The sequence below is a fragment of the Solanum lycopersicum genome, chromosome 9 (assembly GCF_036512215.1).
Source record: "Solanum lycopersicum chromosome 9, SLM_r2.1".
Classification (NCBI taxonomy): Eukaryota; Viridiplantae; Streptophyta; class Magnoliopsida; order Solanales; family Solanaceae; genus Solanum; species Solanum lycopersicum.
This window is the reverse complement of record NC_090808.1, coordinates 6,216,470-6,230,089: the sequence shown is the minus strand read 5'-3', so window position 1 is coordinate 6,230,089 and position 13,620 is coordinate 6,216,470.

Genomic DNA, 13,620 nt, shown 5'->3' with positions numbered 1-13,620 from the left:
CAGTGACGGAGTATAAAAAGTTGAATATTTATAGGCGTCCCTCTGTAGCTGAAAGAGAAGCAGTAATTAAGGTGACCTGTGCAAAGGATATTCGAATGGAATATGGCATGCATGTTTTTATCGGTCAAGATTTCAGGAACATGACAAGACTAAAAGTTTGGTGGGAAGGCTCAATAATCCTACTTTTCATATTATTAACTATTTTTTTATGTCTTTTCATTGATTACTCTTCCTAACTTTTTAATATTATTTTTTATTTCAGTATATTGACGAAATCCTTAACCTCATGCGTCAGAGCATTGGAAATACCCAGAATGCTATGATCCCAGAGATAAAATCCTGGATCTCAAATTCTATATGAAATTCCTACATAGATATAAACAAATGAGCTATGAGGCAACAATCGCTAGTGGTAAAAGCATGAGGCAGTTACTAGATGACTTTATATAGGATGACGATATGATTAACTATGTCAGGGGCATTAGGCCAACTCCTGGAGGCATGGATTGGATTGGTGCAAATAGGATTTTGATAGTCATGAACACGTCGGGTAACCATTTCGTGACTCTCGAGATTCTCTTGCATGAGGGATTGATCAATGTTTATGACTGCAACCTTGTGGTTACGGAACATGACAAGTTTTTCACACTCATACAACCTCTCTTTGAGTTGCTGCCTAAATTGCTGAAGCAGAGTGGAATAATGAATCATTTTCCAGAGAAGTTGCCTACTCAACCATGGGAATTTAATGGTCGAATAGAACCTATGGTACAAAATGCAAGTGGATCGGCGTGCAGGTCATACTCCATTGCAATCATTGAGCATTTGATTAGTCGGACAGAATTGCATCCACACTGTTCTGTGACAATCTAATTGAAAGGATGCAATTTATTTGGGTTAATGGGATAATATCTCAGAGTTTAAAGCCTTGACATTATGCTTGTAATTAAAGATAATGTTTGATTTATCAATTATGTTATTTTATTTTATCTTAAAGACAATGTGATTATATGAAGCAACATATGACTCAAATGTTGCTACATATGATTATACGTAGCAACGTTAGAGTCATATTTTGCTACAGCTGATGCATATATCACAACATTTGAGCCTACATTGCTACATGTGATTATACGTAGCAACATACGACTCAAATGTTGCTACATATGATTATATGTAGCAATATTTAAGTAATATGAATGATTACATGTAGCAAAATTTAAGTCATATGGATGATTATATGTAGCAACATTTCAGTCATATGTTGCTACAACTGATGCGTATATCGCAACATTCGAGTCATATATTGCTACATGTGATTATATGTAGCAACATATGACTCAGATGTTGCTACATATGATTATATATAGCAACATATAATCCATATGTTGGTACAGATGATTATATGTAGCAACACATGATCCATATGTTGGTACAGATGATTATATGTAGCAACATTTGAGGCACATGTTGCTGCAACTGATACATATATCGCAACATTCGAGTCATACGTTGCTACGTGTGATTATATGTAGCAACATATGACTCAAATGTTGCTACAGATGATTTTATGTAGTAACATATGACCCACATGTTTCTACAGATGATTACATGTAGCAACATTTGAATCATATGTTGCTACAGCTGATGCGTATATCGCAACATTCGTCCGTCACGACTACATAATAATTTGTTGTTTGAGCAGGAGTGCAAAACTACGTCTATTTAATTGCACAACTATGATAATTGTATTGGTTGTACACAACTACATAATAATTTTGTATCCTCTACAAAATTCTTCTTGGTAATGCTTAAAAATACAAAAAAATATAAAGAACACCAACATTAGCTTCCAGATGCTACAACATTTGGTCTTTTTCTTCTCTTTCATCCCCCATTCGGTACTTCTTTTGATATGACTTTCATCAATAGTTTCCAACTCCTTAATTTTGTTCGTCAATCGGAGAATAATGAACTTGGATCGTATATCAACATCTTCATGATCCCTCCATCTAAAGAGTTGCATGAATTCTCCTAAAATACAAACTACAAGAAAATAAATTTTAATTAAAAAAAATAAAGAGAAATGAAGTCTCCAAATATTTTACAAAAAAAATACATACACGATATCGTGGACAAGACCAAAATCTGCGACCTAGATTGTCTTCTGTCCATGAAGTTAGCTTTAAAAGTAGATTTCCATGTTTGCAATACATTTTAACATTCAACATAGTATCATTTTCATCATCACAAATTCGACTTAGTGTAGCATTTGACATCATACCAAATCAACTAACAAAAAGTCGATCTAATGAAAAACAATTTACAGTTGAAATGGTAGTACTGAAATTTGGTTTAACTAAAGGCCGATCAAATATAGAACCCAGGAGATAAATGTAAAATCAATCTAATTAAATGTATTGATCTTATTTGATTTTCTGTGGAGTGACTGACAGAAAATAAATAAGATCATTACATTTAATGTAAAACGATAGGTCCTATAGGAGATAGGACATCCCAGGAGAGAGGAGAGAGAGTGAAAAAAAGGCGCCAAAACTGAAGCGGCAAAGATGAAAAATTTGAAAACCCTATTTTTGAAATGAAAATGAAAACGTATTCTAAAATGGGTTGGGCCTATTATATTTTTTGTTAAAACCAATGGGCTTTGCCTATCATTGGGCCACAAGCCCCAAAAGACCGATTTGTTATAATTGTATGTTTCAACAATTGTAGTATATGTTGCAACTTGTACAACAGAAACTACAATATGTTGCTACAGATGAAAAATCAAGGAGACACTAAAAGACGATTTGATCGATTTAGGAAAGGAAAAATAGAAATTTGAACCAAATTTTAGTGATTTAGAACATAAATAATCAACAATAATAAGGTATAACATTTGGAAGAACAATTTAGAAGGGTGTTATATAATTATCATATGGATTTACTAGGACAATGTATGATGAACTAGTGAGGTGATTGTCTTTATAAATATAATTGCTATAATATAATGGAGAGTGTTGTGTACAATTATAATTTGTTACTTAGACATGTTGTAGGACTGTATATTGGTGTTACATATCGAATTACGTGACAATTTAATTGAATTAAGCCCCGAAAGAGCGATTTGTTATAATTGTATGTTGCAACAGTTGCAGTATCTGTTGTGACTTTAACAACAGAAACTGCAATATGTTGCTACAGATGAAAAATCAAGAAGACACTAAGAACATAAATAATCAGCAATAATAAGGTATAATAATGGAGAGTGTTGTGTACGACCATAATTTGTTATATCATAATTCGAAAATAAGTACAAAACAAGTAAAGGCAACATTTTCACCATATGTAATATAATATGTCGCCACTATATAATTTCAAAATAAATACAAAAAACAATAAAATCAATATCGTCTTCAACACTGATTAAATTATATGCGGGAAAAATTCAACTAGATAATCTAGTTTTAAATCACAAATACACAATTCGCAACGAATATCGTCTTCATCGTCACTTTCTCTGGGCCAACCAATCTTGCGGGCATTTTATTGGGGTTGATGCACAGTGAAACAAATGGGTCTTACACCCAAAATATTAGGTTCTTCCACCCACATTCGATTTAAAATGCACCACAAATGGTGTTGACATCTTCTCCCTATTATTGACATATTTTTTATCATGTTGGCAATGTACATCAAGCCTTCTCTCATGGAAATATCGCCTTGAAAGATTGAAATTATGGCAAGCACATACTCTGCACCACTGTGGCCACCTTCTGTTGCTTTTTTAACCATTCTCAGTGCAGTTGGGTCATTACGATTGAAAAAATCAAACTATAAAAGAAACAACACATTAAGATTATAAAATAAATTGATGCAAGGTTAAAAAAACTAAAAATATTAAAATTACCACGCCTTTCTGTATAAGGCTTCTAAGTTCTCCGATGCTATGCAAATATTCATGAAACACCTGGCATGTTGATTCCTCGTCCATGTAGGTTCAGTGGGAAAGCTGGCCAATGTAACCTTCTGATATACAGAATGTTCATTACCAACTTCATTGAGGAACCTAGAACATAATTTGACACTAACTAAATCTTCTAGAGAGTAGAAAGCAACCCTTTCAACTATAAGAATTACTAGTTCAATCGGGAGGAATTCGAAGAGGTTTTCCGTAGTTGAAACCATTTTTGAGAATGAAGAAGAAGAGAAGACAACTTTTGACTTATCTCTCCCTTCTTGTGTACTTATAAAGGCCAACAATTTTGAAATGTTTCAAGACATGACGTTTCAACAGAGTGAACTGAAGAGTCATAATTATTAAACAAAACGTATTATCTAATAGCACACTTCCACGTAATCATTATTTAAAAGTATATTGACAGATGATTATATGTAGCAAAATTTGAGTCATATGTTTCTAAAGCTGATTTGCCTGTAGCAACATTTGTTGCATATGTTGCCACATCTAATATATATAAAAGGACACTCCCACCTAATCATTATTTAAAAGTATATGTTGCTACAGATGATTATATGTTGCAGTCATATGTTGCCACAGATGATTATATGTAGCAACAATTCATATGTTGCTACAGCTGATTAGATGTAGCAACATGTGAGTCATATGTTGCTACAGATGATTAGCCTGTAGCAACATGTTCCATATGTTGCCACACCTAATATATATAAAACCACACTCCCACGTAATCATCATTTAAAAGTATATGTTGCTAAAGATGATTATATATTGCAGTCATATGTTGCCACAGATGATTATATGTAGTAATATTTAATTTATATGTTGCTACAACTGATTATATGTAGCAATATTTGAGTCATATGTTGCTACAAATGATTCGCCTGTAGCAACATGTGTTGCATATGTTGCCACATCTAATATATCTAAAAGCACACTCTCATGTAATCATTATTTAAAAGTATATGTTGCTACAGATGATTATATAATGCAGTCATATATTGCCACAGATGATTATATGTAGCAACATTTGAGTCATATGTTGGTACAACTGATTATATGTACCAAAATTTAAGTCATATATTGCTATAGATGATTCGCATGTAGCAACATGTGTTGCATATGTTGCCACATCTAATATATCCTATAGCAACATTTGACATGTGTTGACACAGAAACAAAGAAGAGAAACAAATCACGCATTGGGGAATTTCTAAATAAGATTATATAATAGAGATCATCCTCAAATAAGAAAGAACATTCATTAAAATTCAACAACACAACACGCTTAACACTTCTTATGGGGCATTTCGATTTGGACATGTAGTTTTTTTGTGGCCAAAGTCCCTACATACTGAACACTTATTTTTTCTTGTTGAAAATGATTCACCAACTCCACGCCATCTTTTATATGTCCTTTTTCCGAATTTACTTGGATAAACATATGAAGGAGGTATTTCTCTCTGTATGATATCTAAAGGGACAATCCAAGAATCTTTAGTTGGCACCGGGTGAATTTCCTAACAATATGTCATTATGTATTTTTCCACTGAATAATATGGAGAAGAGTACAGGTAAATATGATTTCCAAAATCATCATCATGTTGGGATCGAAGCGCTGCCATGGCATGTGGACAAGGTATTTTGCCCAAATAAAAAATTCTACAAGTACAAGTTCTTCTTTGTAGATCCACAGGAGCAAAATTCTACAAGTACAAGTTCTTTTTTGTAGATCCACAGTAGCAACATCTCCATGACCAGTGACACTGAACTTGTAGTTAGCGAGTTTATTGGCCAACAACTTGTTGCCCGCGTTGACATACTTTGATATGTCTTGTTCAATTGAAGGAACAAATCTATTTGCGGAGTGCACCAGTTCCATACGCCTCTGGTGAAATAACAATGCAAATATCCTATTTATTTTATTAAATAGAGCGACAATGGGAAATTCTCTTTCAACATCAAACATAGCATTCATCGTGTCACGCCCCGAGCTACCTCCGAGACGCGGACACGGAACCTAGGACAACAAGTGATCCCAAGCTAACCCTGCTCGCATGATCATGAGCATACTAAAGATAATAAACTGTTGCAGAAGCTAAATCATACTTAAAATGAAAAGATGGGGAATATCCATATTCTATAACCGAGATATTTGAAAACAATGAGTTTAATACAAAAGAAATATTAACTCAATACTAAGTTGAATCTAACTATGTTTGAAAATAGTCTCTAAACTAGACTAGAAATATTGGGACAAGCCCCAACTAAATCTAGCAAAAACTTAAACCAAATGACTAAAGACTGAAATGGCACTCAGGACTGTTGTCCTCGGAAAATGAGGACTTACCACTGAATCTGCTAAATTGGAGATCGAAAATTGATCTATGTGTGATCTAGATGCTAAGAACCTGAATCTACATCACGAGAAGATGTAGCGCACGTATGCGTCAGTACTTGAAAGGTACTAAGCATGAAGGATAGAGTACAGCTGAAATAAAACATAACTGAACAAGCACAAAAACAAGTATAATAATTTGAACGTGATGTGTTGATTTCTGAGCTAAGTGGATGTAATGACCAATTTATAACATGTTGAAACTGAATACTAAATATACTTATAAATGGTCAATGTAGAGAGTCTGACAGAACTGTGGTAGCTACTAATAACCGATAATAATACCACATGAGCTAAATGTAGAGTCCGATGTATACGCCCCATCGAGAGGACCCAATATACCCTGCCAAAGGTATAAAGGCATGCTGGTGTGATCACTAAACTGATTTCCCACAGAGGGGACTTACAACCTACTCGGCTAGTTGTTCTGGGACTATTGGGTACGCTAAACCCTAGTCCAACTCGGTATTATGTTAATCCCAATGAATTCTGTAAATTAACTGATTATATCTGAATTTCTCTAAATACTAGATAGCTCAAAACTGAACATGCAAACTGAGAATGCAACAATTAATCTGGTAATTAAGCATTTATAACTGAGGCATGTATATCTAATATGTCTCAAATATATGACCTAGCATGTGTAATTCAAGAACTAAAGAAATAAAAAGCTAGGGTTCTGAAATTCATGCAATAATCTGAGTAATAACATGATAATCTGATTTGGAACATATATTTAATAAATTCATGAAGTCATATCAAAGTTCTAGAAACCCTAGGTTTAATCATGATAAGAGAATTAAGGACTAAAACTAAGGACCCAATGGGTGAAAGGAACCCACTAGTGAAATTCCACATACCTGGTGATGAAATCCACGGAAAAATACTTAAGTTTCGGGGCTGGAACTGCTGGATCTTGTGGCATTCTTGAACTTGGGTTCTTGAGCTTTTTTCTTCCTCTTGATTCTAATTTTCTAAGTTTTGATTTAATGATTTGACTTGGATATGTTTTCTTAAACTGACTAAAATCTGATGATTTAGGGTCAAAACGACGTAACTTGGGGTTTAAATGGAGTGGGAAAGGTCAAGAAGATCCCTAAGAAGGTTGTTGTCGAGTCTCATAACTGCCAGGATTGACGATCCGTCGTGCGCGCGACACCTGATATATCGTGGCTTCATGGTATTATTAATACTTTTTTCCTTAAGTTTAGTGTGTCCAAAAGCCTTTTTGTGCTAATTTTTATGTAAGTTTCTCTTTATTTGCAGGAAATCTATCTAAAAGATAAATGTGGAAGTTTTTGAGCGAGAAATGCAGAAAAGTACCACCTACGGAGCTTGTGACGGTTCGTTGTGCCCGTGACGGTCCATAGGTGGCATCGTAGTACAACTGTTGAAAGAAGATGGGGAATTCTGACCAAGTGTGGGGTTATGGAGTGCATGACGGACCGTTGTAGCCATGACGGTCAGTCCTGCTAGTTCGTTATCAAGATCAAAGAAGTAGTCCAGTACCCAAATTCCAAGAGTTCAAGTGTTTTGAAACGGATACCCTTAACGGACCGTTGCGCCTGTGAAGATCCGTCATACCTGCCGTCGAGGGTAATGAAGAGAGCAGCTAAAGAAATTGCACAAGTATGGGATGACGGAGTCCACAATGATTCGTCGAGAGGTTCGTCGACCAAGCCGCGTTCTGATAGATTTCCAATAAATAGAGTCCTTATTTACTTAGGTTTTTATTTTTTATAAATAGTTCGAAAAACCTCGTTTTTTAGGTTAGACCCTGGATTATTTTTAGACTATTTGTTAGACCCTGGATTATTTTTAGACTATTTGTTAGACCCTGGATTATTTTTAGACTATTTGTTAGACTCTGGATTATTTGTTAGACCCTTGATCATTGTGAGACTCTTGATTATTTTGAGACTCTTGTAACTGATTTTTGGTGATTTTTGTTGATTAATCAAGCGAACTTTCGGATTTTACTTTTTCTCATTGAAGTAAGTACATGAATTCTTATACCATATATTTGAATATTGTGATTATGACTATGGGTAACTAAACTCCATTACTAGGGTTATGGGAACCATAGGCGAATAATAAGGTAAAACCTAACTAAAATAACAATTGTAGAATAGTGTCTTGCATGTATTGATAATTCTTTCGCTTAGAAGTCTTTTTAACGGATGGCCAATGTAAGAACTCACCTTAATGCTACTTGCCGGACCAAGGAGGTAGATAATAGGAAAAGAATAATCAACATAGATTTAGTGTATACGATCTAATAGGCTAGTATTGATTGGTACAAGGTAATAACTTAGTCAAATATCAATTACGATGCTTAATATGAGGTAAAGATAAGGGTTAGTATAGCAACACACGTAGCCGGACCACGGTGCGGAGTGAAATTTTCTAGATGTCGGACCAAGGATTTAGAAATACATAAGTTATCACTTTGCATGCAAGATATTAGGAAAGAATTGTTATAGTTAGAATTATCAAGTTATGAGCTTGTGGGGAACACGTAAACCCTAGTTACTTTAATTAACTGATTAAACTCCAACATTCGAAGCTGTTAGTTGTCTCCTTTAATTTCGCTAGTTATTTTCATTTATTTAGAAATAGAAAACCCCCCTTTTATCATTTTTGTTTTCCAAGGAAGTAATTGACTGAACAATAGTAATAATAGATTGAAGTTAAGTTTAAACTATTTTCCTTGTGGGAACGATCCCAACCTCATTAGTTGGGTTATTTACTTGACACCCGCTTTACTTCTTATTTGAGAAGTAAGTTTGAGCGTATCAAATTTTGGCGCCGCTGCCGAGGAAAGTAGCTTTTAGATTAACTTAAACTTATTACTATAGTTTAGTTGATATTTTCTTGATTTTACTTTGTTTTATTGTTTTTGATCCATGCAGAACCATCCTCCTTGTATGCCAAATACACGGAGAAGAAGAAAACCCTTGTTTCCCTACGATCACGAATTAGTGCGTACACTACGCAACATGAATCGAAACTTGGGAATTAATGATGATGATCCAAACCAGAACATCCCAGCTCCGGTTGATGTTCATGGTCAGTTGTTACCCGATGCTCCGGGTGAACACCAATAGAGGGGACAAAATCCCACTCCACGGCCCCAAGAATACTACAGAGGCTATGACAATATAGCAGACTCCAATGGGCCACTTGTCTTGCCCCCTCTACCACCAGGCCACACTTTTGTGGTAACTAGTAGCCTGATGCAAATGCTCACTGGCAGAGGTTTGTTTTCAGGGCTACCTTTTGAGGATCTACATGCCCATATAGCTAAGGGGCAGTGTGCAAAAGTTGTGTAGGGAGGCGTGACTTGGACTTGGATGTAATAGGTCTCACTGACGGAAGAGGATGCTATATGGTTCACTGAGCTTCCTTACAACTCAATTTTCACTTGGAACCAACTAAGGGACGTTTTCTTAGCACGCTACTACCCAGTCTCCAAGAAACTAAACCACAATTATAGAGTGAACAACTTTGTGGCACTACCAGGAGATTCAGTTAGTAGTTCTTGGGATAGATTCACCTCATTTTTGAGAAGCGTCCCAAATCACCATATAGATGATGAGTCACTGAAGGAATACTTCTATCGGGGACAGGATGATAATAATAAAGCGGTGTTGGACACTATAGCAGGTGGATCTTATGGGGAGTGTCCTTATGCTGAGATTGCTGAAAAATTAGAGAAAATCTCCCAGAATAATAAAGCTTAGAGTACTAGAAAGTCAGATACCGGGAGAAATACCTTCACAGTGTAGTCCACTCATAACCCAGCCACAGATGAGACTCGTGAAGAAATGGCTCAGATGAGAACTGAGCTTGGATTGGTACTAAAACATGTCACTGGGGGTGTAGAAAAGATAAATGCATTCAACTACTTGTCGAAACCACCGCCACAAAATGATGAGTGCTATTATGAGGAGGATTCCTATGCGGTAAATGAGCAAACGGGGGGTTTCCGACCAAGTGACCAAGGCTCTAATCAGGAGAATTGGCGCCAAGGTCAAAGGAACCAAGGTCGGAACTATGGTAACTATAACCGTGAGGGTCATTATGTCCAAGATGGAAACTATAACCGTGACAACAACTTCAACAGGGGTAACTATGGTAATAGAAATGATAGGAATGGGCCCTATGTTCCTCCTCAAAATTGTGAAGTTACTCCTAGGGATGGTGGAGGTAGTATGGCGCGAGTTTAGGATTGTGAAGTTACTCCTAGGGATGGCGGGTATTGGGCAAAAAGTCAATACACATGCAATATTAATTAAGCAACTTGAGTTACAATTGGCCCAATTAATAGCAACTGTGAACACACGACAACCGGGCACTCTACCTAGCAACACTATCCGAAATCCAAAAATGATGGACATTGTATGACAATCACTACTCGCGGTGGCAAGCAAACCATTGACCAACCTATGCCGTCTAATGAGAAAAAAGTGACAAAAGATACTGATAAAGTGGTAGATGTTAATGGTGAAATAGAGGATAACACTGTAAAAGATGCTGAAGTGCCTAAAAAGGTAACTCCTATGCCTAGGCCACAACCCTCATTTCCTTAAAGATTATTGAAAAAGACCGAGGATGGTAAATATCAGCGTTTTATAACAATGTTGAAGCAACTTTCTATCAATGTCCCTTTGGTATAAGCTTTAGAACAAATGCCCGGTTACGCCAAGTTTATGAAAGATCTGGTTACAAAGAAAAGATCGGTCACTTTTGAGGATGATGATAGAATGCAGCATTGTAGTGCTATTGCTACAAGATCTTTGGTACAAAAGAAAAAAGATTCGGGTGCGTTCACTATTCCTTGTACAATTGGGCTATTACATTTTGCGAAAGCATTATGTGATCTGGGGTCAAGCATAAATCTCATGTCCTTCTTGATTTACAAGAAGTTGGGTTTGGGTGACCCAAAGCCCACTGCGATGCAGCTACTGATGGTTGATCGCACAGTGAAAAGGCCTATAAGGATACTCCACGATGTGCTAGTAAAAGTGGAATTGTTCATATTTCCACCAGATTTTGTTATTCTTGATTGTGAAGTCGATTTTGAAGTGCCTATTATTCTTGGGAGGCCATTCTTTGCTACAGGTAGAGCCTTAGTTGTTATGGAAAAGGGACAGATGAAATTTTGGTTGAACAATGAAGAAGCGACCTTCAACATTTGTGGGTCCATGAGGCAGAGTGGTGAGCTCCAATCGGTATCTGCCATATCCCACAAAGAAAAGATGAAGAAGGAGAATGAACTAAAAAGTGAAAAACGAGAGTTTATGGTTGGGTATTTGGTGCTTTTAGAAAGTTCTAGGTTGCGTTGACTTCCGGGCAAGCTCAAGTCCAAACGGACGAGCCCTTACTTGATTACCCAAGTATTCTCTCATGGAGCAGTTGAGTTAAAAACCAAGGAGGGAGTGCGGTTTAAGGTGAATAGAGAACGAATAGAACTCTATTTTGGGCATACTGCATCGGTGAATGAAGTGATAAAGGCATACCATCTTGATGAAAGATGAGTAATTAAGTGTCCTCAGTCGTGTCGCGATATTAAATTAGGCGCTTGTTGGGAGGCAACCCAATACTTATAGTTTTTCTTTCTAGTAATGGTAGCATTTTCTACTAATGGGTTTTGAATTTGCAGGCGTATCACCAGGAAATTCTGCAGAAATTCACTCTGCAGCAGTCACTAATGGATACATCAACGGTCCTTGTGCCGATAATGGACCGTCGCATGAATTCGTCATGCCAAGTACGTCTTTCTGTTATTTTCAAACTAGGGCACACGCGACGGAGTCGACGACAGACCGTCATATATGCAACGGGTCATCGTCGGGGACTCGTCGCGTCATTAATGAAGCGTTCCCGACCCAACCTGGCTGGGGTTTATTAAAAATTCAACATTTTAAACCCCCGCCCTTTATTTCACCCCATTTCTTCACTCTTTCTCCCATTTCCCTCCCTTTTCAACTTCAAAAGATCATAACCCCTCACTCTTACAACCATCATTTTCCCCAAATTCTCCAAATTCCTAAAATTCATCATCTACTAGTTGGAGCTGCTGCTGTGGTTCTCTACTTGATCACCAAGTACCTTTCTCTCTTGTTTTTCTCAAATTCTAAGGTATGTATCTCTAATTTCTACTCATTTATATTGCATTTTTGTTTATCAATTAGTATTAGCATAGTTCTTCTTAATAGGTTCATTCTTTAATAAAATTTTGTCTAACCTAGGTTGAAAATCCTCGAAATTGTCGTGTTAAAACTCTAGAATAGGTGCTTTAGCATTGCTGGTTTACTAGGTATTTGGGTTAGACAAATGTACGTTAAAACGCTACCAATTTGATTTGGGTCATAGGGGATGAATGGGGCATCCCCCGTTCTGTCACTGAGTTACAGAACGAGACCCCGATGACGGACTGTCGTACCCACGACGGACCATCATTGGGTCCGTTCCAACAGCCCTAACACCCCACTGTCCAATTTTCTCCAAGTGTCCACCTACGGCCACATGCGACGGACCGTTGTTCCCACGATGGCCCGTCCTACACAACCGTTATGGTTGTCAGAGACCCTATTCCTAAGGGTCTCTCACTTTTTCTAAGTGTCCTCCAACGGACACATGCGACGAACTGTTATCCTTACGACGGTCCGTCCTGCACAACCGTTCTGGTTTTCAGATACCCTGTTCCTAAGAGTCTCTCTCTATTTTTCTAAGTGTCCTCAAACGGACAACTATGACAGACCGTCATACCCACGACGGTCTGTCCTGCACAACCGTTTTGGTTGTCAGAGACCCTGTTCCTAAGGGTCTCTTTCTATTTTTCTAAGTGTCTTCAAATGGAAAACTACGACGGACCTTCATACCCACGACGGTCTGTCCTGCATAACCGTTATGACGATCAGAGACCCATCTCTTAAGGGTCTCCATACTTTTTCTAAGTGTCCTCTTATGGACAACTATGACGGACCATCATACCATCGACGGACCGTACTGCATGGCCGTTATGATGGTTAGAGACCCCTCTCCTAAGGGTCTCCATATTTTTTTCAAGTGTCCTCTGACGGACACCTACGATGGACCGTTGTACCTGTGAAGGTCTGTCCTGCACATACCGTCATACTTGTCAGAGACTCTCCTTCAAGGTTCTCCATATAAACAAAGTCTAAGTAACACACGACGGACCCCATTACGATTCGTCATACTCACGATGAGCCGTTAC